Source organism: Meleagris gallopavo, chromosome 1, assembly GCF_905368555.1.
Source record: "Meleagris gallopavo chromosome 1, MGAL_WU_HG_1.1, whole genome shotgun sequence".
Classification (NCBI taxonomy): Eukaryota; Metazoa; Chordata; class Aves; order Galliformes; family Phasianidae; genus Meleagris; species Meleagris gallopavo.
In genome coordinates this window covers 179,556,724-179,562,827 of record NC_139404.1, presented here as the reverse complement: position 1 = coordinate 179,562,827, position 6,104 = coordinate 179,556,724, and positions in this window count along the sequence as shown.

Genomic DNA, 6,104 nt, shown 5'->3' with positions numbered 1-6,104 from the left:
CAAATAGCTGAGCTGTAGATTTTATGGAAAAGAAATAAGTCATTTGCTCTCAATTTATATGATATTAGCCAACTTAATTTTTTTTTCCTTACAACTTCTCTGGACATCTTATTTCACTGTGTTCATTCATCACTTTAATGTACCTAACTCAAAATATATCAAGACTAGGGATCTGAAACTCATTCATCTTGATTATTTAGGCTGTGCCTTTCAATTTTATACACCCAAAGGAAATGATAAAAGGCTGTATTTGTTCTCTGATTGGATAAGTATGTAAGCACTTATCAAATAAACAGTTACAGAAGCAATTTTAGATGCATGAAATTGAAATTTGTTTTGCCGTGAACATAAACTGTGAGTAGAAATTAAGTCTAGGTGAGTGAAAAAAAACATAGCTGGAGGAGATGCAGCTACAAACATATCCTACTGGCATTTTGTACAGTGTCCTCTTAGCTTTACTGTCTATTCTTTTGGGTTCATTTCCACCCACATCTGAAGTCTCCCCGCTGCATCTTAAGCTTGTTAATTCATATGCTTAACTCACTAACTAAAGACTGGAGTTGTGCAAAAATGCCCACTTTTATGGTTTTCTGGTTTTGTGTCATAGAAGTCTAAGCAGCAAATCAGAAACAAATGGGAGGGGGAGGGGAAGCTGAACCAAATACTGCCAACCTCCCTAGGAGCAAAGAGGAAAAATTGGATTTTTCTTAAATTGTTCAAATTGAAATAAAACAATCTGATCAATACAGCTCACTTGAGACACCAGCAAAAACAAACAATCAGACAAAACAAAAAACAAAAAAACAAAAACAAAAAACAAAAAACAAAAAACCCATACAGACGTAAAACTTAAAAAAGTGAAAATGGAACTTTCACAAGACTGAGATTCTGGTGATGAGTGCCTTGTTTGTGTTATAGCTGTCAGAGTGCAGGGTGGTCAGCAAGTCCAGGCAATGAACAGCCAGTAATGCAGAGAAAACAAACACCAGATCATGATTATGAATGTACCTAATCTCAGATTATATCAGTCATTATTACTGTGATACCTAGTGTATTTTTTGCGTGTATGTACTATGCTTACATAATGTGTACAATAAGAAATGCTGACGCAGAGGAGCCCGAGACAAGAGCTCCAGTTTTTGATGACTTTAGCTGTGGCCACAGCCCTTACACCCCTTGCTGATTTGACAGTGGGCAGGACAAGCTCACTGCTGAAAACAAAAGGGGAGAATGGTGAAGAAAAACCACAGGATGCGTGGAATAACAAGTCCAGGCCACACAGATTGTTTTAAGCAGTTGACACATTGAAGGTAGCTATCTGAGGTATCTCAGGAGGAGAGCAAGAGGAGAGAAATTTTTTTTATTTGAAAAAATATTAGAATATTCCACATATGTTCCCGTCTTTTCAGTATTGTTTTTGTATCTTACACTTGAAGTCTCAATCTACTCTCAAGTAAAACACCAGAGAGGGTTATTTAACAACAAAATTTTTAAAAACTTAACAGTGGAGTGACCTACTGACTTTCCTTACGCAACACTGACCGCAACTTATGTTGTGTGTTTGTGTATTCTGTTGTGCCAGACAAGACTCTCTTTATTGGAAATTCACTAAAACATGTGAAAATATCAAAACCGAGAAGACTTTAAAATGGTAATAAAGATTAGGAAATGGTGCACTGGGGTAGTAGGAAGCATTTAAGAATGGAGTGCACTGTTCTTCGGAGGAGAACAGACCCTGCCTTTAAAATTCTAGGTCCAAATGAAAGGTGTTAGTGTCACTGTGACCTGGTAGATAGTTTTCTGGCTCTGGGACTGAATGTTTCTGGCTCAGATCCATCTAGTGCATTACTGTGGAGGCTGGGTACATCCAGAGGTCACAATTCGGGTGAGATGTGAAGTGGAGGTGGCCACAGAATATTTCAACATATTTCAAGCTTTTATTCCCATTCTGCTTTCAGATAAAGCTCTCTGTGTCGTCCTCTGTTGCTCCTTGTGCTTCCAAAGTGCACTCGGCAGCTGAGGTTAATTCTGAAAATAAATAGGATAGTCCATCTTTCCTTTGGATGCTCAGTGCCTTTGCCGAGGCATAGTTCATACAAAGTTCTCTATCCTAGTAATTTTTGTTCTTCTTCATACTGTGGTCATTAATATCTCAAGTGCTTCAATTTCCTTTATGGGATGGGAAATTCTCCAGAGTAGCCCTACCCTAACATTTTCCACAAACATCTCTACAACAGTGTCTGTGTAGATTAGAAGTGGTGGGAAAATCTAGGAATAAAACCCTGCTTTTTAGGTCACTTCAATATCAAACATCCAGTTTTAATTTATTTTTTTTTTAAATCACATTCTACCACCATAATTCCAAGGAAATTCATATCTGTGTGCATTGCTGCAGCACTGAAATCCTTTGCAACAGTGAGAGACATTAGCTACATTACTAGAGGGCAGATGAGCTCCTTTTTAGGTGTTGCCAGGGACTTCCAATGAATGTTTTTCCAGTGCTAAGGTGAATTTCTCAGTTTGACTCAAGCAATCAGGCTTCTCTTCATGGAGGGAAGGAGCAGGCTGTGTCTGAGGGTACCATATCAAGGTGCTGGGGGATGAGATGTAGCACCATATAAAAAACTGCAGCTTCACAGAAAGGCAATCCTGGTTGTGTGGAGCCCTTCCATGTAATTATCTAATATAAGATATGTGAAAATCTGTGCCAGCAGTGATCCTGCTGGGACTCACAGTGGGAAGGAATGTGATTAACAGACAACATAGCAGCAGGTGGCCAGGATGGGCTTAGTGCTGAGGGAGAGCTGGATGGCTTCACAAGAAACGTGTCCCAGCCTGGAAACAAGAAATGGATGCATGTGCCTAGCTAGCACCTGGAGAAAAAGTTAGGAAAATGGAAAGAGTGGGCTTAAGTTGTTGTTACCATTTCAGTGGGGAGGAGGGCAAAAAAATGCAAAGTAGGAAATCGGTGGAAAAGATGTAGGAGCAGAGCTGTGTGGCTCAACACTTGGTCTTCTGATTAATTTCAGGAAATTCTGACTTGTTGTTGACTGCTGACATACTACTTGACTGCTGGATCCATCCGGTCTGGGTGCCTCAGTTTTTCCTTTTCTCTTGCCTACTTCATGGTTGTCCATAGCTCCCTCACGGCGGCTGCAGCTCCTCACAGGGACAGCGGCAGGGCCCGAGGGAAAGACATGAAGGGGCAGCTGGGGGTAAGGGAAAGGGTCTGCACCAGAGGGTGGTGGGCATGGAACAGCCTGCCCAGGACTCTGGGCATGGCCCCCAGTGTCAGGGTTCAAGGAGACATTGCACTCAGACATCAGGTTTGAGTGGTTCTGTATGGTGTCAGGAACTGGACTAGATGATCACAGTTTGGGTTATTCTAAGATTCTATAATGATAGAATTACTGACAGACAAACTACACTGTCTAATTAGACAGCACTGAAGTCAGTGGCAGTCCCTTTGTACTGTCCCTGTATGCACACCACCAAAGATAAAAATATCCTGTCATGATAGTGTCTTTCAGGCAGTCCAGCAGTATGTATTTCGCTAATAACACTCACATAAAAGTATTGAAACATATTAAAAAATGTTTTTCCTATATTTTTATGGATTTTCCCGTAAATAGGCAGCATGGCATAGGCCCACATCTGACCACCACTGTGTGAGACATGAGTACTCACGCATAGCTGATAAACTGAATAAGCTGAAGCCTTGTGTTTTCCCACTTTTTTCTCTTGTCCCCACAGGTGGGATCTCATCTTACCTGACTTTAGGGTCTAGATGCAGTCACATAGTCAGAGGTGTCCATGTTTGTTTGGAGGTGTTGTGCATAGTCATGACAATTTCCATAATGCTGGTATGCAGGATACAGGACTTATCAGAGATCTGCACCTCTTGAAACTGTCTGTAGGAGGCTCCAGGGGGTATATCAGAGTTCCTAAAATGACATCAGACACCTAAACTTAGCCCACTGTGTTTGTGCACAGTGAAAAGAATCCTGCTCCCTTTTATAGCAGAGTTCTAGTCAAGGAAACTTTACTGCCTGCCTCAGCAGATGTGAATCTCATCGACACTTCACTGGCAACATTAACCAGATGTTTATTGACAATGAAAGATCTGTGATGACTAGTTCAGATGTGCATACCTGCACTACAGACATCCAGAGTGAGCCAGGTAACTATAGCTGGTGTCAAGACACTGCTGCAGGATGGTAAGCATCTGCACAACCATTGCTAAAGTGAGGAATAAAGATGTGCAGCATTAACAAAATCATGTCAAACCAACAGAAAGCAGTGGGGGTTTACAAGAAAAAAAAAGTAGAGAATAGTAGGGATTCATACTATTTTTCTCTTCCCATCTAATTTGCTTATTTGCTCTAGCATTCTATACTGTAATCTCAGACTATTCAACAGCTGGCTTTTAAGGATTTCAGCTCAAAGAATGTGTAGGATAAAGTGGAAAAAAAGGCAGGAAATAAATAAGTTCTTATGAAATCATGTTAACTTTTGTGTAAATAACAAAGCACAGAGAATTAGTCTATAATTCTTATATCACAGTTTGCTAGAATTTACCAGAAACAAATAAAAGACCTAATCTCACCTGTGGGAGGAGGCAAGGCAAACTTCTAATTTTCAAAGATACCTTCAAACTTTTCCCTCCTTTTGAAATATGCATGTAATTATGCTTCTCACCTCTGAAACTTTTTGAGTGAGAAAGTTCCCTTGAAAGTCCAGAGCCTTGATCTCAAATGTGGAGGTTTTTGAGCTGTTTGATCAGTGTCTATGGATTATAGCATTAGCATTTTAAAGGATACAATGCTGAAAATGGTTTGGGCCTGTTTTTGTAATCACCCCTTTTGGCTTTCACAAGATACTGAGCTTTGATTTTGTGGTCATCAAAGTAAATGATAGTAGTAATCTGTAATGTGGTATTAGTGCATGTTCATGACTGTTGATCTGAATCTCCCATATAACTTGATAGAGTTCGGAAGAAAAGCAAGAATAAAGTAAGGAATATTCCTCTTTCTTAGAAGACTAAAAGCTAATCATCACTTCTGCTTCTTAGTCTCTTATTTGCCAAATAATATTCTACAGATTATTTGCATTTTTCTTTCACAGTCAAGTCTGTTAAAAAGCATAAGTTACAAGCTACCTGCAAGAGCTTTCGACTACAATTTTCCTCTCTTTTCACATTCATGTATACCTCGAGTGATAAGTTAAGTCTGAAGATATCACAGGCAAAGCTGCGAAATGCATCTCATCCCATGGGTCCTTTTCTCACCAGTACAGAAATGGAAGACAGCTTCCCAGGTATTCAGGAGCAACACATTACAATTCCAAATTTTACAACAAAGGCTCACCGTATTCAGAGTTGATATATGTAATCCAGAGTAGAATGTGGGATGTCTGTGCTTGTGGCATGAGGCAAAATGCCCACTGGTATTTAATTCCTATACCTTTTGCCTCGTTAAGAAAGCATGTGGCTTGTTGCAGCGTTCTCATGCCTCATTTAGCATAGAGAATTTCCATATATAAGGGACTGGGTCACAGTTAGGTTGAAATGAGCTTAACGTGTGTCTTCACACATACTGCTGGTTCCAACAGAGTCAGGCTAAGTTTGTGCTGATGCCACTTCCTTCTACCTCCCCATCAGAGCAACAAGGGGCCTTTCCACCTAGCAGGGTGCAGGGCAAAGTGAGCCAAAGTCATCTGGCCAAAAAAGCTGCTTGGGATCAGCCTTTCAGTTGAGGTGTTCAACAGAAAAGCCTCTAGTGAGGGATTCTGAGAAGGGGGGATTGTTACTGTTGTATTTTAATACAAAAATCTTTTGTGCATCTTGGCTCTCACTTCTTAAGCCAGGCTGGCAGGATTTCTCCATTCATCCTTTCTGAGCCATGCAGGATTTTTCATTTTCATCCTTTTTGAGCCACAAAGAGAGCCTTCCCTCTGAACTGTGCATCTGCAGGAGGCCAGTGCTTTGTGGGTGCTCTAAAGCTTTGGCCTCGCCAGTCCCCTCAGCCACCTAGCTCCCTGGGTGGTGGGGAGGGCAGGGGCTCAGGCTTCTGGTCTCTTCATATGGGATTTGGTAAGAGGATAGC